We start from the raw sequence: 24,728 nt of genomic DNA, 5'->3' as shown, positions 1-24,728 counted from the left end.
TGAGGCTCAGAGGAGAGCTGCAAAGGAAAGGGATCATAATTTGTACAGAGATTCCTGGGGCTATGTTCACTTTGTAAAAAAGGTATCACACTGAACCTTTAAGATTTTTGTACTTAGATAGATGATAGTTAGGGAAAATTTTATTTACAAAATAACTAAAGAAATAGCTTATTTGGATCTAAAGTCACAACCAAAGATATAAATGAGGACATCATTCCTGACTAGGAAAAATATATAAAATAAACACACATTGTCCCCTCTACCCCCACCTAAGTAGCATTTGGATAAAATCTATTTTATCATTGGGATGGTTATGCTAATGTGTCAACTTGACCAGGTAATTGTGCCCAGTTATTTGGTTAAGCAAGCCCTGGGCTAATTGTAATATTAATACAAGGATGTTTATGTACTTTAATCATCAGTGAGTTCATTGCTCAGATAGCTGATTACATCTAAAATCAACCAAGGAACTAGCTATCAGCAATGAATGACTTTTTATCCAATCAGTTGAATGCCTTAAAAGGGGAAGTGATTTCAGCATTCAGAGAGTATTTCCAGCTCAACTTGAGCCAGCATCTCCTGGGAACTCATCAAGGACCTTCATTGGAACCCCTGGTTTGCAGTCTACCTGTGGATTAGGACTTGTGCATCCCCATGGCCACATGAGAGAATTTTTATTACATCTCACAGTATTTGCAAGTATGTCCTGTCAATTGTTTCCCTAGAGAACACTGACTAACACAGTTTTGTACCAGGAGTGGTTTTTGAGAAACAAAATTGTAAAGGTGGGATTTCTGAAGTGGTTCTGGGAGTTTTGCAATTTGCTCTCTACTATAATTGGACTCAAGGGTACTAATGACCCCCTTTCCAATAATCAAGAAGCCACTGACATTTCATGGTGTGAGTTGTCAATAGAGATACACAAAATGTCACTGGATTGCCCTACTTTCGTGCTTTTAAGAAGCAAGGATCTGGGTGAGAGTATTTTCAAAACCTTAACAGAGTTTTGGGGAATCAAATGATACAGTGATGTTATCTGGCTCATCTTAGATACTTTGGATACAGTTACCAAAGTAAAGGATGAGCTAAAGTCTTCAAATTTTCAATTTAAATGTTGCATGAATAATTTGAAAGTTTCTATGTGTGCTCTGATAGAAAATCATTTTATGCAGCCACAGACTTAAGATTTCTGAAAACCAGATTCAGAGTCTCATTGTAAGAGTAGTGGAGTTACAAAGAGAACTAAAATCTCAACCTCACAGTGCATCTGTTAAAGTGGAGACATTGATTGGAAAGGCTTGGAATCCTGAGTATTGGGATGGAGACATATAGGTTGATGATGATATCAGTGGGGACATAACCCTAAATTATGCTGAGATTTTGCCAGATTAACCTGTGATGGCCTGCTCTGTGGAGACCACACAATGTGAAGCATGTATCTTCAAGCCTCCAGTCTGCCCCAGGGAGCCCAGACCTCCTTCCATCCCTGAGGTGAGTACCAGCCAAACTAAATTCTGCACTCTCCAGCTTCCAGCCTGCCCCAGGAATTCTGGACCTCCTCCCAGCCCTGAGGCAGGTACCAGACAAACTCTAGCATGCACTGTCCAACCTCCATCATGCCCCAAGGAATCTGTCTTCCAGCCCCTACTTGAAGACATTAATCCTGTCTCACCAGATGAAATGCAAAGGAATCAATGCCCTAAGATCAGTAGTTCTAATCCTCCTGGAACCACTTGAAAGTGGGCAGATGCAGCATTGAAGTCCCTTTCTGGGATGTCCCTGAAGGACTGTGGTGAGGGTAATTCCTCCCTATGAGCAGAACTTTGAGCAGTGCACCTGGTCATTCATTTTGCTTGGAAGAAGAAATGGCTGGACGTGTATTTGTACACTGATTCATGGGCTGCTGTCAATGGTTAGGCTGCATAGTCAGGGACTTGGAAGGAACATGATTGGAAAATGGGTTACAAAGGTCTGGGGAAGAGGAATGTGGCTAGACGTTTCTGAGTGGGCAAAAACATGAAAACATGTGTGCCCCTCATGAATGCTCACCAGAGGGTGACTTCAGCAGAGGCAGATTTTAATGATCGAGTGGATAAGATGATGCACTCTGTGGCTAATGCTCAGCCTCTTTCCCCAGTCACTCCTGTCATTGCCCAATGGGCTCATGAACAAAGTGGCCATCAACGTAGGGATGGAGGTTATACCTGGGCTCAGCAACATGGACTTCCCCTTACCAAGGCTGGCTTGGCTGCAGCCACTACTGAGTGCCCTATCTGCCAGCAGCAGAGACCCACACTCAGTCCCCAATATAGTACTATTCCCCAATGTGATCATCCTGCTACTGGTGGCAGGTTGATTACATTAGACCACTTCCACCATGGAAGGAGCAGCAATTTGTTTTAATTAGAATGGACACATACTCCAGATATAAGTTTGCATTTCCTACACACAATGTTTCTTGCAAAACTATAATTTGTGGACCTACTGAATGTCTTCTCCATCACCAAGGCATTCCACACAGCATTGCTTCTAATCAAGGAACCCATTTCACAGCAAATGATGTGCAAGAATGGGCACATGCCCATAGAATTTACTAGTCTTACCATGTTCCCCGTCATCCTGAAGCAACTGGATCAACAGTGGTGGAATGACCTTTTGAAGATCCAATTATGGTGCCAACTAGGTGTCAATGCCCTGCAAGGCTGGGGCAGTGTTCTTCAGGGGGCTTTGTATGCTCTAAACCAGCATCCACTCTATAGGGCTGTTTCTCCCATAGCCAGGATTCATGGGTCCAGGAATTAAGGGGTGAAAATGGGATTGGCACCACTCACTATTACCCTTAGTAATAGACTAGGAAAGCTTTTGCTTCCTGTCCCGCAATTGAATTTCTGCTGGTCTACATGTCTTAATCCCAAAAGGAGGAATGCTTCCGCCAGGAACATAGCGATGATTCCATTGAACTGGAAGTTAAGACTGCCACCTGGCCACTTTGGGCTCCTCTTACCTCAGAATCAACAGGCAAAGAAGGACATTACTGTACTGGCTAGGGTGACTGATCCTGACTATGAAAGGAAAATAGGACTGAGCTTACATAACGGGGGTAAAAAAGAACTTTCCCTAGAATACACATCCTCTAGGGTGTCTCCAAGTACTGTCATGCCCTGTGATTAAAGTCAATGGAAAATTGCAAAAAACCAATCCAAGCAGGACAACCAATAGCCCAGAATCTTCAGAAAGGAATGTTTGGGTGACCCCACAGGCAAAGAACTAAGGCCAGTTGAGGTGCTTGCTGAGGGTAATGAGAACATGGAATGGGTAGTGAAAGAATGTAATGATAAAAATGAACTTCTACCATACGATCAGTTATAGAAATGAGGACTGTAAATGTCATGAACATTTCTTCCTTGTTTTGTTATGAGTATGATTATATATGTATATAAAATGAATATCTTTGTTTTCTTCTCTAACTTTTTCCCTGATCATATGATATAAGTTGTATTATTTTCATGTCATAATAATTTCAAGTTTTAAGAGTGACTATTACTCAAGTACTTGCATCTATCCTGTAAGGAATTAATGCATTTCTGGTTGTATGCAGGACAGATGGATACTGTTAGATGGAAATATATGTGTGTATATATATATCTGTCTGTTATTGTTTTTATTTGGAGACTAAGTATGGCTTAAGGTGATGTGTATGGCTGCCAAGTTGACAAGGGGTGGACTGTGATGGTTAGGCTAATTACACCCCATTGTTCGGTCAAGCAAGCACTGGGCTAACAGTAATACAAGGACATTTATGGATTTTGGTCATCAGTGAATTCATTGCATACATGGCTGATTGCATCTAAAATCAACCAGGGAATTTGCCTTCAACAATGAGTGACATTTTATCCAATCAGTTGAATGCCTGAAAAGGGGAAGTGATGTCAGCATTCAGAGAGTATTCCCAGCTCAACTTTGGATAGGCAAAATCTCCTGGGAACTCATCAAGGACTTTCATTGGGGCCCCTGGTTTGAAACCTGCCTGTGGAGTTTGGACTTGTGCATTCCCATGGTCATGTGAGAGAATTTTATAAAACCTCATACTATTTATGGATATCTTCTGTCAATTCTGTTACCCTAGAGAACACTGACTAATACAATCATATTATCATATTCCAGGCAAAATTACTAAATGTTCATTTATACCCCATTCAACTTGAGCTAGTTTTAAAAATGAAATGCAACTCTTTTTTATTAAAAATAATCCCTTCACATGATAACATAAAATTTTAAAGTGTATGCTAAGTATATGCTTTTAAGAAGAGTTAAAATATGTTACTGCTTTTGAAAGAAAAAGCATATAGTGATGTGATATATATCACATTTTATATGGCTTGACAGACATAGTTTTAAATTTCATTTTCATTTTAGCTTTATCAATGACCATCACCATTGCAAGGAAATGATGTAAGCATTGGAAAAAAGTGTACTATTACAACAAAGTTTTAGATTATTCAAATTATGTAACTAGCCAGAGAAAAAACTGTGTATCCATTTCCTGTTTTTATTATAATTATTGCAATCAATATAAATATATATTTTTCCTAGGGAAGCTTAGTAAATATATAATTTTGAGCAGTGAAATTTATGAAACTTCCTGTTTTAAATTTCACATTTTGCTAAGTTATTTTATGATTTCTATAAATTTTAATGACCTGTGACATGAGAAGGATTTTCATATTTTCATTAGTAATTAATTGATTCTGTTTAAGACTAGTTAAGACAACTTTGGGATGAAAAATATATACAGTAGAAAGCATAGTTCCCTCTTATTCATATTCCTAGCATTCATTTTTCCTCTTTGGAAGTTATGGGCATCTTATTTATCTTCCAGAGATAACCTATGAGTATTCTGGATGCATATAGACACTATTTGTAATGCAATATTGACATGTTATAGTATCAATATTTTCTGAAATAAGGTAGCCTTCATATTTTCTAGAAGAAAATACTATTTAAATTAAAAGGTTGTTTTTGAATTTAGGTGTTTTTATTAACTTTAAATACTTTGAGGTTGTTCCTCAAAGCCAGCACAATTTTCAAAACAACTGTTATATTAAACTATGTAATGTAATTGATTTGTCCATTTGTGGCAGATGCAGTTATGTACCCCAAGAGAATAGAGATACTTGTTTATTTTAGTCCTATTCTTGGGAGAATGAAATCGTTGCAATTAGGACCTTTTAAAGATGTTGTTTTCAGTCAAATTTGTAGCCAACTGAGTCAAGATGGATCTTAATCTTATTACTGGAAGATTATACAGGGGAGAAGCCAGAAGCTGGAAGCTAGAAGTCAGTGAAAATGAGAAGAGAAAGGAGAAGACCTTGCCATATGATGGGAAAGTCCAGGAAGCCATGGGTGGCTGGCTGCTACAACACTCTATCTGAGAGGAAGAAAGCCTTCCAGCCTCCAAAACCATGAGCCAACGAGTTCCCACTGTGTAAAACAACACACTATGTGGTATTTGTCATGGAAACCTGGAAAACTAGGACACCGGTCCTATTATTTGCTATTTTGATCAGTAATGCTGTAAATATACTGGCATACAGTTGCATGTGAGTACATTCTGACTAAGGAATTATAACCAAGGAATTTGTTCATTTCTCTCACTTATAACCCTATAAAATGTTTACTTACTAGTTTGTGGAGAGAGTAATAAATTCCCATAAGCCAAAATTCCAATCTAATAAAAGAGTTATGGCTGAAATTGCTAGTTCCCAGCATTTTCTGGTTCTTCTTTCCCTCTTGATGTACCAGAGGTTAGGCTCCCTGCCTTCTCAGCATAAGGTAGAGACCAGGAACCATTGAAATGTGCCAATGAAATGTGAGTGCAAGTGCTGTACATCACATCCAAGATGTGGGAAAGAAAAACCTTTGTCAATTCCCAGCCTTCCTTCTGCTGACAGGATCATGGAGAAGGCCTCTTAGTAGAACAGAAAAGAAAGCTGAAATTGGCCTAGATGGGGAAAACATTCCTAGGGTGTCAGACTTATTGTGTACTTTGCATGAACAAGAATTAAAAGTGCTTGCCTTAATGCACTGAAATTGTGAGAGTTCTTAATTACTACAGGTTAACCCAGTTTATCCTGAGTAACATGAGAGAATTAGTCCACCACTTTTCTTCCCTGACAGCGAACAAATGTATCCAGGTTGTTTACTCCTTTAGATATTTTTTTTTCGTATTTAAACTAATAAGTGAATTAATAACTGCTCACATACTTTTTGATACCTTGCTTATTCAGTTGCTTGTATTAGTACCCATACTAACCATATATTTCAATATCTATCTATCTATCTATCTATCTATCTATCTATCTATCTATCTATCTAAATTTGGCAGGGTTACTGTCTTTTCATATGTCTTCAGTTTCAGAATTCTTGAGATTATTCTATGTAATGTTTGGGTCAGCTTGTCTAGTACTAGAAAATACTTTTATTTTTAATAGGGTCATACTAATTCCATAGATAATTTAGTTAAAATTATTATATTTCTGATTTATTCAGGGGCTTTCTATTCCAAAAGAGCATATTCCTTTTCATTTTTTTCAAATCCTTTTAATATACCTATTGATTTTTCTAGGTGTTTTCAAGTTGTTTTTTTGCTTTAATAAGTGAGTTGTTTCCTTTATTACTAAGCCTACCTACTTTCATTCTTTTGTAGTACAACAATTCACTTTGTATGTTATTTTCATATATATAATTATTGAATTATATTGTCCTAACAGTTTGTGGATACATATGCCTATATTTTGGATTCAATATTGTTAATATCCCATCTCACTTGATGTGTCAGAAATTGCTTTTTTTCCCTAGGAAATTAACATTTCCTATAAATTTTAAAATTTAATGGAATGTTTTTCATAATGCTTCCTTGTTATCCCATCTTTAAATTTTTAATACTTTTAGTATCTGTAGTGATATCTTAATTTTTGTCCTCAGTTTTTATAATGTGCCTTCTTTCTTTTTTCTTCCTCAGTCTTGCTAGGTATCTATAAGAATCTTCTCAAAGAATCAATTTGGGTTTCTTTATCTTTTCTATTTTATGTTCCTCATTTATTTATTTCTACTCACTTCCTTTACTCTTCAGTCTTGGAATCAATTTGATGTTCTTTTTATAATTTTTAAAAATAGAAAGATTGTTGGAAAATGGCATTTGACTAGGCAGATATGGCTCAATTCTCTCATGAAAACAACAGAGAAAGAGCCAAAAGCTGTCTTAGGAACTTCTTTGGAGGTCAGCAGACCAGGACAATGCTATACAACTCCCAGGGGGTGAGGGACAGAGAGATGAAGAACCCAAAATAATAAATGCGCATTACTAACCCCCCCACACTGGTGGCAAGGAAAAGCTCCCTTCCCCCACACCCAAGATCTTAAGCTTGGGTAGAACCCCAGGCTCACTGCAGCTGACTGAGAGAGGAAGAGACATTTTCCTCCTTGTCAGCAGTTCAAAGGGGGAGGAGATGGGGGTCTTGTCTTCAGTGAATTTGACCTGCAGAATTTGCACCAAATTACTGCTCTGGAAACTCAACACAAGAACACAGGAAAGTCAAGAATGCAATACCTCCATGGAAAGGAGCAACACCTGCTGGCTGGCTTGGAAATTGCATGGAAAAACTGTTTTTTGTTTGCTTTGTATCCTAACACCTGGGAGAATATCTGTGCCCTATTAGTGAGTCCCTGGACCGATTTTAATAACTTAAGCTGAGTAATTTTAAAGAATTACAGTAAGTTGAATGAGAGATCAAAGAAGAGCTGTGGAAAAAAAAAGGTAAGAGAGGGAAATTGGCCATCAGAGTAAATTCACTAACATATTCAGATGTCTAGATATCAGCAAAAAATTACAAGCAATACTATGAAACAGGAAGAGATGGCCCAGGCAAAGGAAAAATCAAATATCCTGAAAAGATACAGGAGTTAAGACAATCAGTGATAATCACACAATTCCCCTAAATCAATCCAAAAAAATAAATAAAATATGACTAAAGAGATAAAGGATATTTAGAAGATATTGGGAAAGAATAAATAACAATTTGAAAGCCTGCAAAGAAAAATAACAGACCTTATGGGAATGAAAGACATAGTGGATTAGATTTAAAATACATTAGAAACACATGAGAACAGTTTGAATTGCTTGAAGACAGAATTAGTGATTTCAAAGACAAAACAAGACAGAACATCTGAACTGGAAAAAACAGGAGAACAGAAAGAGAAGAAAATAGAAAAAATTGAATGACAATGTGAAATGCACAAGTCTATCTATTGTTGATCTCCCAGAAGGAGAAGAGAATGGAGAAGGGGCAGAAATAATATTTGAGGAAATAATGGCCCTAAACTTCCCAACCCTTATGAAAGACATAATTATCAATATCCAAGAAGGACAACACACCACAAGTAGAATAAATCTGAATAGATCTAATCTGAGCCATCTACAATTCAGAATGACAAAAATCAGAGATAAAGAGAGAATTACGAAAGTGGCAAGAGAAAAGCAAAGCTCATACAAGGGAAATTTGATAAGATTAAGTGTCAACCTTTCATCAGAAACCATGGAGGAGAGAAGAATGTGGTATGATATATTTAAGATACTGAAAGAAAACTGTCAGATAAGATATTGCTCATACTCTTTATCAGGCAAACCTGTCCTTCAAAAATGGGGGTGAGGTCAAAGTCCTCACATACAACAAAAACTGATAGAATGTGTTACTTGGAGATCAGAATTACAAGAGATGCTAATAGGAGTGCTGCAGCCTGGAAACACACACACACACACACACACACACACACACATAGAACAGGGTGAGAGACTTGGAGAAGAGTGTAAAGAAGAAGATTATAAGAAGGGTAAATAAAAAGGTGGCTAGACAGACAATAGTAAGATATAACAACAGAAAGCAAAGGACAAAATGGATTAATTATGTAATGTCTTTACAGTAATAACATTGAATGTTAATGGCTTAAACTCCCCAATTAAAAGACATAGACTGATAGAATGGATTAAAAAATATTAGCCATTTATATTTTGTCTCCAGGAGACTCATTTCAGATGAAAGGACACAACCAGGTTAAAAGTGAAAGTTGGAAAAGATATTCCATGCAAATAGTAACAAATAAAGATCTGGAATAGTGATATTCCTATTAGACAAAATAGATTTTAAATTCAAAATGGTTATAAGGGATGAAGAAGGTCATTATATATTAATAAAAGGGTCAATGCACTAAGAATAAATAACTATACTGAATATTTATGCACCTAAACTAATTGCCCCAAGATACATGGGAAAGCTGAAGGGAGAATTAGATGGCCTTACAATAGTAGTTGGACACTTCAATACACCACTCTCATATTGGATAAAACATCTGAACAGAGAATAAAGAAAGAAAGAGAGGGTTTGAATAATATCAATGAACTAGACCTAAACACATCTAAAAAGTTGCACCCAAAACAGCAGGATATACCCTGTTTTTAAGTGCTCATGGTTCCTTCTCCAGGATAGACCATATGTTGGGTCACAGGACAAGTCTAAATAAATTTTAAAAGATTGATATTATAAAAAATACTTTCCTTGAATAATGGAATGATGCTGGAAATCAATAATGGATAGAAAAAGGAAAAAGTAATAAATATGTGGAGATTAAACCTCACACTATTAAATAATCAGTGGGTCAAAAAAATTGCAAGAAAGTTCAGCAAATATCTTGTGACAAAAAAGTATGAGAACACAACATATTAAAACCTATGGGAAACCACAAAGGCAGTATAGAGAGGGAAATTTATAGCCCTTAATGCTTAGATTGAAGCTCTAACTGCATTCCTGGAGGAACTAGAAAAAGAACAGCAAACTAATCCCAAACCAAGCCAAAGGAAAGAAATAGTAAAGATCAGAGCAGAAATAAGTGAAGTAGAGAAAAAAATTAGAGAATCAACAAAATCAAAAGTTGGGTGTTTGAGAAGATCAACAAAACTGACAAACCCTTAACTAGAATGACAAAAAAAAAAAAGAGAAAAGATGCAAATAAGCAAAATCAGAAATGAGAAGAAGGACATTACCACTGACCCTGCAGAAATAAGAGATCATAAGAGGATCATATGAACATCTGCATGCCAAAAAACTTGAAAATGTGGAGGAGATGGATAAATTCCTATTAATACACAAACTACTTACATTGACTAGAAAAATAGAAGACCTCAACAAACAAGTCACAAGTAAAAAGATTGAAACAGTCATCAAATACCTCCCAAAAATGAGAAGCCTAGGACTAGATGGTTCACAGGTGAATTCTACCAATCATACAATGAGGATCTAATTCTAATCTTGCTCAAGCTCTTCCAAAATTAGAACAGGAAAGAACACTACTAAACTCATTCTATGAAATCACATCACCCTAATACCAAAACCAGATAAGGATACTATTATAAAAGAAAATTGTAGACCAAATCTCTAATGAATATAGATGTAAAAATCCTAAACAAAATACTTGCAAATAGGATCAAAAGCACATTAAAAGAATTATACATCACAATCAAGTGGTTTTTATACCACATATGCAAGGGTGGTTCAGTGTAAGAAAATCAACTTGTGTAATAAACCATATTGATAAATTGAAGAAGAAAAATCACATGATCCTCTTGATTGATGTAGAAAAGGCATTTGACAAAATGCAGTACACTTTATTGATATAAACACAGCAAAAAATTGGAATAAAAGGAAGCTTTCTCAAAAGAAATAGAAGCCACAAAAAAGGAAAGGAAGAAGTAAAACTTTCACTATTTTCTGATGATCCTATATCTAGAATCTCCTGAAATATCCACAAAATTACTAGAACTAATAGAGGAGTTCAGCAAAGTGGTGGGATAGAAGATTAATACACAAAAAACAATAATGTTTCTATACACTGCTGATGTGCAATCTGAGAGGAAATCAGAAAAAAAAATCCCATTTATAATAAGAAATAAAAGTATCAAATATTTAGGAATAAACTTAACCAGGGACCTAAAGGACCTGTATTCAGGAAACTACAAAACATTGCCTTTAAAAGAAACCAAAGAAGACTTAAATAAATGGAAGAATATTTTGTTTCATGGATTGGAAGAATAAATATCTTTAAGATGTCAATTCTGCCCATAGAGATTCAACACAATCCCAATAAATATGCCAACAACCTTTCTTGCAGATATGGAAAAACCAAATATCAAATTTATTTGGAAAGGTAAGGGGCCCAAAATAGCCCAAAATGTCTTTAAAAAAGAATACAGTTGGAAGACTCTCATTTCCAGACTTTAAAGCATATTATTTTGCTACAATGGTAAAATCAGCTTAGTACTGGCATAATGACCAATGGGACTGAACAGAGAACTCAGAATTCAACCCTCACATCTACAGTCAAGTAATTTTGGACAAGGCTGTTAAGTCCTCCCCGCTGCACTACAAACGTCTATTTAATGAATGATGCTATAAGACCTGGATAACTATATCCAAAAGAAAGAAAGGAGACCCCTATCTCATTCCTTATTCAAAATTAAATCAAAATGGATCAAGGACTTAAATATAAAAGTGACAATCATAAAACTTGTAGAAGAATATGTAGGAAATCATCTTCATGACCTGGTGCTTGGCTTTAGCTTCTTAAAGTTTACACCCAAAGCATGAGCGAAAAAAGAGAAAATAGATTAATGGGACCTCTTCAAAACCAAACACTTTTGCAATTCAAATGACTTTGTCAAAAGGGTGAAAAGGCAGATTGTGTGGGTACCAGGTTGTTGAATAAAACCATAGCATGAATGCGGAAAGAGGATAAAAGTTTCTGTGGGACCCAGAACCTCCAGTCATGCAGATGGAAAGACTGACACTGAAAACTCCATGGCTGGGTCCCACTCCAAAGACTAGAGCAGCTTCACCTCTTACCTGGGGGCAAATTAAGAATCTGAGTCAGGAAGTCGAACAACAATTGGTAAAGGAGGAATTAACAATTACTGCCCCTAACTTGCTGGAAGCTATGTTAGCCATAACAACAGCAACCATAGGTGCCTTGCCTGTAGCAACTGCTGAAACTGATTATACTTAAGTTCTGCATCACCTTCCCTTCAAGCCAACCTATTGCTGAGCTGGTCTCAGCAGACTCCATGAAAGAAAATATTTGGTAATCACATATCTGCAAAGGGTTTAATATCTGTGATATATAAAGAGACCTTACAAATGAACAACAAAAAGGCAAATTACCAGATTAAAAAATGGGCAAAAAACTTGGAAAGGCAGTTGTCAAAAAATAAATAAATAAATAAAGCAAATAGAATAGAAACAAATGAAAAAATGTTCAACATCACTAGCGATTAGAGAAATGCAAATCAAAGTTACAGTGAGATATCATTTCATACCTACTAGACTGGCTGCTATTAAAAAGTCAGAAAACTGTAAATGTTGGAGAGGATGTGGTGAGATAGGAATGCTTATTCACTGTTGGTTGGAATGTAGGATGGTACAGACACTGTAGAGGACTGTTTGGCAGTTTCTAAGGAAGTTGAATTTAGACTTGCCACATGACCCAGAAATACCATTGTTAAATACCCAGAAGAACTGAGAGCAGACACGAACAGATGTCTGCATGTGATGTTCACAGCACCATTATTCACAGTTGCCAAAAGCTGGAAACCACCCAGGTGTCCATCAACTGATGAATGGATAAACAAATTGTGTTGTATACATTCACGATGGAATATTATGCAGCATTTAGAAGAAATGAAGTTGTGCAACATATGACAACATGGATGCAGCTAGAAGACATTATGTTGAGTGAAGTAAACCAGATACAAAAGAACAGATACTGTATGAACTTGTCTTTAGTTATGAACTAAATATATTGTGCAAACTAATGGAGTTCATGATCAGAATATAGTTCACGAAAAAATAGAAGGCTTGTAAAGAATGGAAAGCTGAGGTTTATTAAGTGCAGAGTTGGTAAAATGGCTTTTTGTAAATCTTTGGAAATAAATATAAATGATGAAAGCACATCATGGTATTTGTAACTAGCAGAGCTATTATATGGGTATGACAGTGGTTTAAAGGGAAAGTATATTACTTGAAGGAAAACTAAAAACTCTAACATGGGAATGTATAAGATAGTAAAACCTCATGTAAAACGTGAATATGGGTATTGCATTTGTAAGACTGTTTTTATAAAATTTGATTGCAAATACAATAGAGAGAAGGAAAAAGAATAGCAACTATGTATAGTGAAGGAAGCACAGAGACATAGAGAGATGATGTATTTTCATTTGTTTTTCTGTTTATTATTATTATTTTTGTAATAAAGAGCTCTAAGAATGACTGAAGTGATGAATGCACATATATATGATCACATTGAATACCATTGATTGTACACTTGGATGGATTTATGCTTAATTAATATGTATCAAAAATTGATACTTAGTTCATTGATTTTTAGTTTTTTTTCTTTTGTAATATATGCAAGTAAGGGTATAAATTTTCCTCTAAGAAGCCTTTAGCTTAAATTGCAATAAACTGATAAGTCATCTCTCCTTATCATCCAGTTCAAACTATTTTCTAATTTCCTTTATGATTTCCTTTGTGACCCATGGGTTATTATGAAACATATTACTTAACTTCCAAATGGTTGCATGATTCCTAAGTTTCATTATATTATCAATTTAGAGCTAAAAATTATTGTGTTTACAGAAAATGTTCTGTATTTTTTAAATTCCTTAACTTGCATGGAGACTTTATATCCCAGAGTATGTAAAACAATTTATGTATTTATATCACTCTGAAAATAATGCATATTCTGTCATTATTAGGTATTATGTGCATCCCTTCAATTTTGTCACTTTTTTAATTGTTTTTTTTTCAGATCTTATTGACTTTTTGTTTCTTTTATTGCTTATTGAGATAAAATCTCAAATATGATTATGATTTGTACATTTCATTTTCATTTTTAATTGTATCTTTTATAAGTTTTGAACATGTTTTATTGATCAAATGCATATATTGAATTGTGTGTTTGTGGTTGATAAAACTATGATGAAATGCACATCTTTATACTTAGTAAGTCTTCATATTTTAAAACCTGTGTTGTTTTACTGTAGCTCTCTTGTCATCAGTGTTCACATTGAATATAATTTTGTCCTTTTCTTGCACACTTTCTGCATCCTTATGTCTCTTTTAAGTAGCACTGTTTTGGTTTGGTTCCCCAGAAACAGGAGCAAAGAGGAGGATTTGAGTGGATGTAAGTTATTATGAAGGGAGTGTCTCAAGGAGAAAGCAATAAAGTAATGAGGGATTCAGGACAAACAAGGGGAAGAAGCCAAACAAGAGTACTCAGTGTCCATCTGGCCCTGACTCCAAGCAAGGGAACCCAGTCAGCACGGACTCAGAGCTGCCCTGGAGGGTGAAGGAGCTCCCGCTGCTGAGGGCTGGCGTCAGCACTTGCTGTGGAGCACATCCAGTATCCTTTTGTCAGTTATCTGAAGAGAGCAGTTTCTGCAAGTTCTTTTTTTTTTTTTGTCTTTATTTATTTTTTTATTGCTACATTCAAAAAATATGAGGTCCCCATATACCCCCCACTCCCCTTACCCCACTCCTCCCCCCATAACAACAACCTCTTCCACCATCAAGAGACATTCATTGCACTTGGTGAATACATCTCTGAGCACCGCTGCACCTCATGGTCAATGGTCCACACCATAGCCCACACTCTCCCACAGTCCACCTAGTGGGCCATGGGAGGACATACCATGTCCAGAACTGTCCCTGCAGCACCACCCAGGACAACTCCAAGTCCCAAAAACACCCCCACATCACATCTTTTCCTCCCACTCCCTACCCCCAGCAGCCACCATGGCCACTTTCTCCACACCAATGCCACATTTTCTTCGATTACTAATCACAGTGGTTCACGAATAGAATATCAGTAAGTCCACTCTAATCCATGCTCTATTCCTCCATCCTGTGGACCTTAGAATTATTGTGTCCACTCCACATCTATATAAAGAGGGGGCTTAGATTCCACATGGATGCTGGATGCAATCCTCCTGCTTTCAGTTGTAGGCACTCTTGGCTCCCTGGTGTGGTGGCTGACCTTCTTCACCTCCATGTTAGCTGAGTGGGGTAAGTCCAATAAACCAGAGTGTAGGAGCTGCAAGTCTGTTGAGGCTCAGGGTCTGGAATCACATGGTCAGCCCTTTATTCACAGCCTTTCCTGTTACTTTTACCAGATCTGTAGTTGATGCTGGAGTTTAGTGTATACCCAGGGGACCTGAATCTCTGCAGGTTTTTAAAGCAAAAGAACATAGATACTGAGTACAGCATGCACTGAAGCAGTCAAACGTTCCTTTGAACACACTATGTCTTCACTGTTCTAAATGGTTTGAAAACATTCGCTTGTTAGTATTTTGTTTCAGCAGTTTTACAGTGAAGGGCCTGGATGCGTGTCCACATATTGATGTTTACAGTTAGAAGAACTTCTTGTGTCTTGGGATTGAGATTTCATAAATTTTGGAAAATTCTCAGCTGTTATCTCTTAGATATTTTGTCATATTATCTCAACTTTCCCTTTCTGTTACTCCAGCACAATGTAGTTTTCATCTTTGTAAAATGTCTTTCAAGTCTTATTTCTCTTTTCTTTTGTATTAATCTTTGAGATTCAGTTTAAATATTTTCTATTGATCTGGCTTACTTTTCACTTTCTAGTCTTCTGCTATGTATCTTTTTTGTGAAAATCATCTATGGATTTTATAAATATCAGATTATGTATATTACTTTTGTGCAATTTCCATTTAATTCACATTAATAGATTCTTAATTATCTAGCAAAAATCTCCAGGTTCTTATTTGTTTTAAATGTAATGTCAGTCAGTTCTATTATCTGGGTCACTATGGGTCTCTATAGTCTTCACTTTTCCATGCGTATGGTCTGTGGCTTGATATGCTCAATACATTTTGATTGAATGTCTATAAGATATTTTTTCTGAAAGAGTGCATCCTTTCTCTGTAAAATAGCTATAATGGGAGAGGGTTGCTGATCAGATTAAATCAGAGACTGCTGCATAAGTCTGGGTTGTAGTTGTGCAGATTTGTTATGGAGCATTCTTCTGCTGATTTTGGGCTCTTCTTTGGGTGTGGAAGTCATGACTCCCATAACATACTTTTTTTATCTTTTAACTGTGAGGAGCATGCAATTCTGTTTTCAGAAGGTTTCAACTTAGTATTCCCTAAGCCTGTCCCTCAGAGGAGCCTTTTAAGTCTCCTGTTACACCACTGCAGTTCTGAGAATCCTTCAAAATTCCCTTCACCTGCAATCCTCCCAGCCCATCCCCATCCGCCCCAACCGCAGCCTCTGCCTGGGCCAGGCTCTCTGACTCTTGAGTTTGCCCACATGTGAAAAATGCTGGAAAAAGCAGCTGTACCTCATCAATGCACAGTTCTCTACAATCTAAGAGTTCTCAACTCTCATTGGTTCTTTCGCTTTCTGATGCCTTTAAAGAGATGGATTTTACTCGTTTTTGATATTTTCTACTTATACTTGGAGTATTGTTCTGCTTAAACCTACTCTACCTTGCTTAGATGTTGCATTTCTTCCCTCCCAGATTCTAGCACTGGTCGTGCCTCCAGTGGAGACCGAAGCCAGAACTTGGCACCTTGCTAATCAGAAACTGAGAATGACATCCCCAGAAATAAGCCTTTCTCTTTCTCTCTCTTTTATATAAATATTATATATATATATATGAAATATATATATATATATATATATATATGAAAGAATTGAAAACTTTCTCATACTTGTTAATTTCTGCTTGCTCGGCTCCTACCCTCCACTTTCTTCTGGCCATATTTTGTTTTCCACTATGTCCTTGTCCAGTTCAATTTGGACTCACTCTGGGCAGTTTCTTCTCCTCCACTGGGCTTAGTCCTGAAGGCAGCCTCAAAGAATTAATACAAACATGTCCAGGCTTCTACCCTCTCCAATGTTGTGGATCTTATTAATTGCCTTGTACCTACTCTCAAGTTATAGACTACAAAATCACCTCCAGTTCTTGCTGCTATGGTCAGGGTGAACCACAGATTGTTCAGAGATTATCCATGAGTACTTTTGGGTGGTTCTGTTTTTATTTTATTGATTTGACGGATTCATTTTATTTTATGGCTACCTTCATATCGTCTCTGGTATATTCTGTTGTTATCAATTCTTATTTACAAATATTTTCGCTGTGTGGTCTTTCTTTTCTTTGTCTTTTTTTGTCATAAAAGATTTTTGTAATTTTCTTGTGATTACCATTTTAAGTTTAACTTTATATGTTTAATTCACATTTTATTTACATTTGGTTTTTGAGCCCTCTATGAGCAACAATGCATTATTTTATTTTCCTTTAGTCCCATCTTTCCTCCTTTTCCCTCAGCTCTATGCAATTTTAGTTATTTATTTTAGAGTTTAAAAAATATTTCACTCTTATACTTCACATATAATTAGGCATAAACAGTTATTACTAAAAGTTATTATCTGATAGACCAGGTGTAACTGCTATATATTGGGTCCTAGAAGTAAACTTTAAGAATTTCATTAGAGGATACCATGTGGTCAAGTTTTACAGATCAAGTAGAGTCTGTTTTGTAAGTATAATTAAAGTATTAAACATGCATCCTCAATATTTTTATGTAGTTGCTATATTTATTTCTTCATTGCCTAAAGTTTTCCCTCAATCAGTTTATTCTATAAAATCCTAGGGGGATAATATGCCAGAAATGGTAAAATATAATGACAATTATAGTCAAAGGTGGAAATCAGAAAGCATTTATCATTAAATTACATTCCTACAGTTATCATATTGCATTATGTTAAGGAAGTGATTTTTATAGTGTTTAATTTTAGGCTTCAAAACTTTGGTTACTTTTATGAGGACAAAAATTATCATTTAAAAGTTCAGTGTTTTTTACTTACAAATTTGATGCCAGACTTATCTTTCCTTTGATTTGATTGTAAGGTAATATAACTTATTCAATGAGTTTATATTAATAGATGCTAAGAGCATAATGTAAGGCTCAGTTATTTTTAACTTGACAAGTCCTTTGGCAGAAGAGAATATATTAAGAAATCACAGTTCATAATAAAATCCACTGAGGAATTCATTAGAGTGCTTTCTTTTTTCTGCATGTTATGTACAATTTGGTATCATGATACAGTAATAAAGTGGGAGAGCTGGGAGAATTTAGCAAGTGAAACTGAATTAATACTTAGATAAAATGTCTTATGATAGACTTAAGTGAACCTTGCTATAAACATCGTTAACTACTTCAAACTAGCTTTATAAAACTTGATTTCAAAACTTTGTGTCTTGTGTCCGGCACAAATGCTTTGCCATTTGCTATGCTGTTCATCAATGTGTTTAGCAATTTCTGTGAAAATCTCACAAGTTAATGCCCCTGATGGGGGAAAACCAGGCTAGAGCTCACCCTGCAAGGAGCATGTGGTGGGCCCGTGCCAGGCAGCTCCAAGGGCAATTGTGGAGGCCCCGTGCTCTCGGGCAGCTCCGGGAGCAGTGTGGGGCCCCATGTCGGCAGCTCAGAGAGCTGTTGTGGAGGCCTCATGCTGACAGCCCAAGGAGCAGTGTGGAGGCCTGGTACAGACAGCCCAAGGAATAGTGAGGTGACCCCGTGCTCTCAGGCAGCGCAAGGAGCAAAGCAGAGGCCCACTGCTGGCAGCCCGAGGAGCAGTGTGGAGGCCCGTGTTGGCAGCCCAAGGGGCAGTGTGGAGGCCCGTGTTGGCAGCCCGAGGAGCAGTGTGGAGGCCTGGTACAGACAGCCCAAGGAATAGTGAGGTGACCCCGTGCTCTCAGGCAGCGCAAGGAGCAAAGCAGAGGCCCACTGCTGGCAGCCCGAGGAGCAGTGTGGAGGCCCGTGTTGGCAGCCCAAGGGGCAGTGTGGAGGCCCGTGTTGGCAGCCCGAGGAGCAGTGTGGAGGCCTGGTACAGACAGCCCAAGGAATAGTGAGGTGACCCCGTGCTCTCAGGCAGCGCAAGGAGCAAAGCAGAGGCCCAGTGCTGGCAGCCCAAGGAGCAGTGTGGAGGCCTGGTACAGACAGCCCAAGGAGCAGTGAGGTGACCCCGAGCTCTCAGGAAGCTCAGAGACTGCAAGCGGAACCCCATTACCCTCAAAACACCCATTCCATCCTCTAGTGAGAATGAAGTCCCACTGTTTCAGTGTCTGTTTTACGGTGAAGACTTTGTCTTCCGGAGTGCTCTCATAAAATGAATTCGCCCCTCAAATTTAGGAAACACTACACCATCAACTGAAAAATAACCTGTAATTGACATTACATGGCTCTCTGAAGTGGGGAGGAAAGTCAATGCCAGGAGATTAAAAGGGAATTGAGGGCAATTCAGGAGGTGAGCCCAGGTTTCTGCACAATTTTACAATTGTTAAAAGTAGTACTTAGAATGGCACACTTATGTGTCATTAAAAGAAATGAAGTGCTGATACATGCTACCATGTATGAAACTTGAGTACACCATGTTGAATGAAATGGTCTAGACTTATAAGGGCAAATATTACATGATCTCATTTATATGAAATACTTAAGAAAATTCATAGAGACAGAAAGACAAATAGTGGTTACCAGGGGTAAGGGGAAGGGAAATGGGGAATTATTGCTTAATGGGTACTAGCTTTGGTTTGGGATGATGAAAATATTTTGTAAATAGTGCTGAAAATTATACAGCATTGCCAATGTAATCATTTTCAAAGAATTGTCCACTTAAAATGGTTAAAGTCATTCATATGTTATTTATATTTTACTACAATTTTTTAAAAAATGAAAAAGAGATGTACATGAATGAATAGAGCAAACATCCCAGGAAGGGTTCTGGAGAGAAAAGACATTTCTCATAAAGAAGTTTGGGCAAGTTACTTTCCTCAGTGATCACTTAGAAATCAACAATGCCTAATATGTTAAAGTATAAAGTATTAAAGTCTCTAAGGAGCCTGAATTTAGGAAATCAGTACTGCCTCAAATATTTTGACCAGATAACACTTTGTGATAGATTAATGGTTGCTACAAATTCTTTGTGGAGGTGGAGACTACTTCCCATATCTTTGTTTTTGTTTTCTTCTTTATTTTCTTGTAAATGTTACATTAAAAAATATGAGGTCCCCATATAACCCCCTCCCCACACACCTCACCCCTCCCACATCAACAATCTCTTCCATCATTGTGGTACATACATTGCACCTGGCGTATACATTTTGGAGCACTGCTGCACCACATGGACAGTGGTCCACATTGCAGACCACACTCTCCCCCAGTCCACGCAGTGGGCCACAACAGGACACACAACGTCCAGCATCCATCCCTGCAGCACCACCTAGGAAAATTCCAAATCCTGAAAATGCCCCCACACCATATCTCTTCTTCTATCTCCCTACCATCAGCAGCCACTGTGGCCACCCTCTCCACATCACCACTACAATTTCTTCCCTTACTAATCACAACAGTTCCCCAGCAGAACACCAGTAAGTCCTTTCTAATCAGTACTCTATTCCTCCATCCTGTGAACCCTGGAATAGTTATGTCCACTCCACCTTTATATTGAGAGGGGGCTTAGATTCCACATGGATGATGGATGCAATTCTTCTACTTGCAGCTGTAGGCACTCCTGGCTCCCTGTGTGGTGGTTGACCCTCTTCACCTACCTGTCAGCTAGCCAGGGTAAGTCTAAGAAACCAGAGGGTAGGAGCTGCAAGTCAGCTGAGGCTCAGGGCCTGGCCGTGACATGGACATTTCAGAGATTCAGGTCTCCTGAGTATACACCAACCCAAATGCCAACCACAGGTCCAATAAAAGTAACAGAAGAGGCATGTGTAGAAAGGTCATATCTGAGTCCAACTCAATCACACTCAGGAAAACAAACTCCAAAGTAGGGCCAACTGACATGGCCCTGAAATCGAGAGCCATCTGCCATGACCATAGAACCTATGGGTCTCTGCAGTCCTCAGGAGAACCAATGCCTTGGTTTCCATCTACCTTAGCTATCTCTGGTACCCTGCTGAGGTGTGCATAAGCATCACCCCTCTGATGACCTCCTGACTCTTTTTTTGGAAACTCATAGCCATATAAACTCACTTGTCCTTTATATTTCCCCCTTTTATCCAAAGTAAAAAAGCAGTTTTAACACGTGATATTTCATGTAGCCTGAGATATTCTGCTGGTCTGAGTTGACCTCTTTATTCAAGGTCTTTTTCTAGTTATATCATCATCTGGTGCTTGATAGTAATTCCTTGGTGCCAGGGAGGCTCATTCTTAGGGGTCATGTCCCTCACTGGGGGGAAGGCAATGCATTTACATGCTGAGTTTGGCTTAGAGAGTGGCACATTTGAGCAACATGGAGGCTCTCAGGAGGTAACTCTTAGGCACCCTGCAGCTCTAGGCCTAGTTCATACTTCAAGCACACAGGCTCATAATTGGAACCATCGGTATCAAGGGCTCATCACTGGACCATTCATCTTTGTTGGTCTTTGCCATTGCCCTGGGGGATTGTTGTTGTTCCATTGGGGAATGTGATGGAGCTCCCCTGGTCAGGAACTCAGCACTCTCTCATCTTTCGTTCCAACTGAAACCACTATGAATATATCCAAACCTTTCTATGTACCCTGTATACATGCCCTAGAGTACTCCCTCCCAACTGTATGCCCCCTACCACTAACATCCCATACAAGTGCTCCTCCCCTGCCATAGTTGAACCTCTCTATAGTCCAAAACTTCTTCAAAAAGGAAGCCCAATAAATTGCCAGGTTCCATTAATAGTAAAATGGAATATAGTGATGCTTTGGGTTGGTTTTAATGATGTGCTTGATCAATAGAATGTGACATAAGAATAGAATCTGAGTCTATGTCATTAGAAGCTTGAAACTTTCATTTACACTCCCTTAAAATAATCTTCCTGGGAACCCCTGAGAAGTAAGAAATCTAGTTGGCAGCTACTGGTGAGCCCTACTTTCAAGCCCTCCAAGCTGAGGTACTACACTGTGAGTGAAGCCATCTTGGCATGCCACACTAGCCCAAATGTCATTTTGATAGAACTGAATGGCTTCAGTAGACACCGCATGGTGGAGCAGAACCCTTCTCAGATTCCTGGTCTGTGAAACCGTGAACTAAGATAAAATGGTTTCTGTTTTAGCCACAAGATTTTTCATAGTTCGTTTCAGGGCAGTGGAAATGAAACACATTTCCTCTCACCCAGCTCCAATAAAATCTATTAGTGTCCCAGAAATAAGTGTTTCACTGACCAAAGTTTTGGAAGCATTGAAATATTTGAAATGTTTTCTGACTCGTTCATTTTTATTCAGTCATTATGTATATTATATTATTTATTTATATTATTACCTTTCTAACTGTACCTTGCAATATTTAATATTAAAAAATAGCATTGATAAAACCTCCAGAGTTTTTTTCCCTAATAATTTAAAATATGTTAGCAAGATTTAACAGGCAATAATAATGTTTGAGGTCTTTCCCTTTAGCTTCACCTGAAACAAACAGAGAAATTGTTACAAACAAATATCTATAAGCAAAACACAGTGAGAGAACACCATGGTGTTCATGCATACGGTCAGAATATAGATCTTTAAATTTATTTTATGTAATTTAAAACTTAATTCAGTAGTTTAATAAGGAGATTAAAATCTACTTCCACTTAGAGATATTACCAAAAATATTTACAAAGAAGGAAAACACATTAAAAACAATGATATATTCAAAGATTAGTTAATATGAGCATAAGAATTCAAAATTATGATGTAAATGAAGATTGCTTGTAAGGATAATAATAGAAGTAATGTAAACCAATCATATTATAGTTTTTATAATAAATTTCTATATGAATTTTGGAAAGACAAAGTGTATCTCCCATAGTTAGGTATTTTCAATTAAAATAATATTTTCAGTTATTTTCCTATTAATAATTGTAATTTTATACTGGAAAATAGATAAACAAAAAAGAAGAAAGAGGAATAACACAATCTCAATATTTGGGAAAAAAAACTAATGTTTGCATTTTCCTATACATCATCATTTTTTTCTGTGTAATTTTTTTTCTGCAAAATATTTATTTTAAATGATTAATTTTATACAGAAAAATAATTTATCTGTTCTTTATTCTTCTGCTCTGAAGAGAGATCATAGTCTACTACTGTTAAAAAATTCTGTTTCAAGTAGTTCTGTATATTAGGTCATAAGAACAAATAGTTTTAAAAAGTTCTTTTTAAAAGTAATATATTAGTTGCATGATTTATTTTCTAACTCTGATGAATGGACATTCAAAATATTTGGTCTTCCAAATATTTGCTTTTCTTAAAATGAATGGGTACAGTGAACATTATTGCACATAAATGACCTGAATATGTATGTTTCTCTTTAGTATATAGTCTTAGGGATGAAATTTTTAAGTAAATGGTAAATAAGATTTAAGGGCTTTTGACATAAAATGCAACTTGTCCACTAATAACGGTTTTGCCAGTTTATACTCCCGCAATGATATGTCCCAGATTATCCTTATAGTATTGTATTTTTTGTTTTCTATTTGCTGATTTTAGCTAAAATAGTCATTCCAAATTTTAATTAGCATTCCTTTGCTTGCCTAGATAATTCAAGTATTTTGGATATTCTGTTCGACATTACACAGACCTTTCATAAACTTGTGTATTAGTTGCTTGAGACATGTTCTATTGAAGTCTTCCATCGAATATTGTCTTTCTTAGAATTTTGAAATACATGTGATATGCAGTAATTTTTGTGTCTCTGCACTCTGAAATTTAACTGCCAACAATATAATATAGCACTCTTAGGTTTACATATGTATTTTTTCTTTGACAAATATAATTATATTACTCTAATGAGAATCTTATAACTATCATATATTTGAATTCCTTTCGTCTTTTATTATGAGGATTTTATCCATTAATATTTATTTTTCTCATGTATATTGGTAAATAAGTATTTTTATCCCCATTTCTTTCTATGTTGTTGAGTGATCTCTTTGTTTTAATTTTATCCCATATTTGGAGAAGATATAAAGACTATATCTAGGGTACTGGTAGTTACATGATTTTCTTCCCAAAATCATTCTTTAATGGTTATTTTTTCTAATTGTTAGTATCATGTGGGTTCTGTCTAGTAAAATAAAGAAATTTGAAAAGTTTTATATTTCTCTTTCACTCAATTCCGCGTATAATATTAATTTTTAATTTAAGTGGTACATATACATAATTTAGAATCAAAGATTCCATTAAAGGAGAAACAGCTTGCTCTTGACAGCCTCCATTTTTCTCTCTCAAATTTTTGGTACCCTTTAAAATTTTTTCAGTGTTTGGCATTTTCCATTGATTAACATTGTGAAGAAAAATAATTTGTATGTTCTCTCTTCCTCTGCTCTGAAGAGAGAGAGAGAGATTTCCTGTTCTCTCAAGCTCATCATGACTATAAAATAAAATATATAAAATGTAACTAAATAAGAGTCATATATCTCAGTATAAATAGATTTTTTGTTCATGTACTTGTTTTAGCTTTACCTAGTATTAATAATTTTCTTTGATAATTCAATTGTTTAACTTTTTAAAGCAAGTATCATGAATTTGTTCTTAAAACTTCCCCATTTCTTACATCTTTTATAGATACATTCAGATAA

The 24,728-nt window shown here is 36.7% G+C and overlaps 1 pseudogene; it reads left to right on the top strand.

Annotated features, from left to right (window-relative positions):
- The first annotated feature begins 18,638 nt into the window (after window positions 1-18,638).
- The window catches only part of LOC101425662 (DNA endonuclease RBBP8-like), a 75,764-nt pseudogene continuing 69,674 nt past the window's right edge, over window positions 18,639-24,728 (top strand).

Source organism: Dasypus novemcinctus, chromosome 5 (genome assembly GCF_030445035.2).
Source record: "Dasypus novemcinctus isolate mDasNov1 chromosome 5, mDasNov1.1.hap2, whole genome shotgun sequence".
In the NCBI taxonomy this organism is placed as follows: domain Eukaryota; kingdom Metazoa; phylum Chordata; class Mammalia; order Cingulata; family Dasypodidae; genus Dasypus; species Dasypus novemcinctus.
Note: the sequence above shows the minus strand (reverse complement) of the source record. Positions and strands in the feature narration are given on the sequence as shown.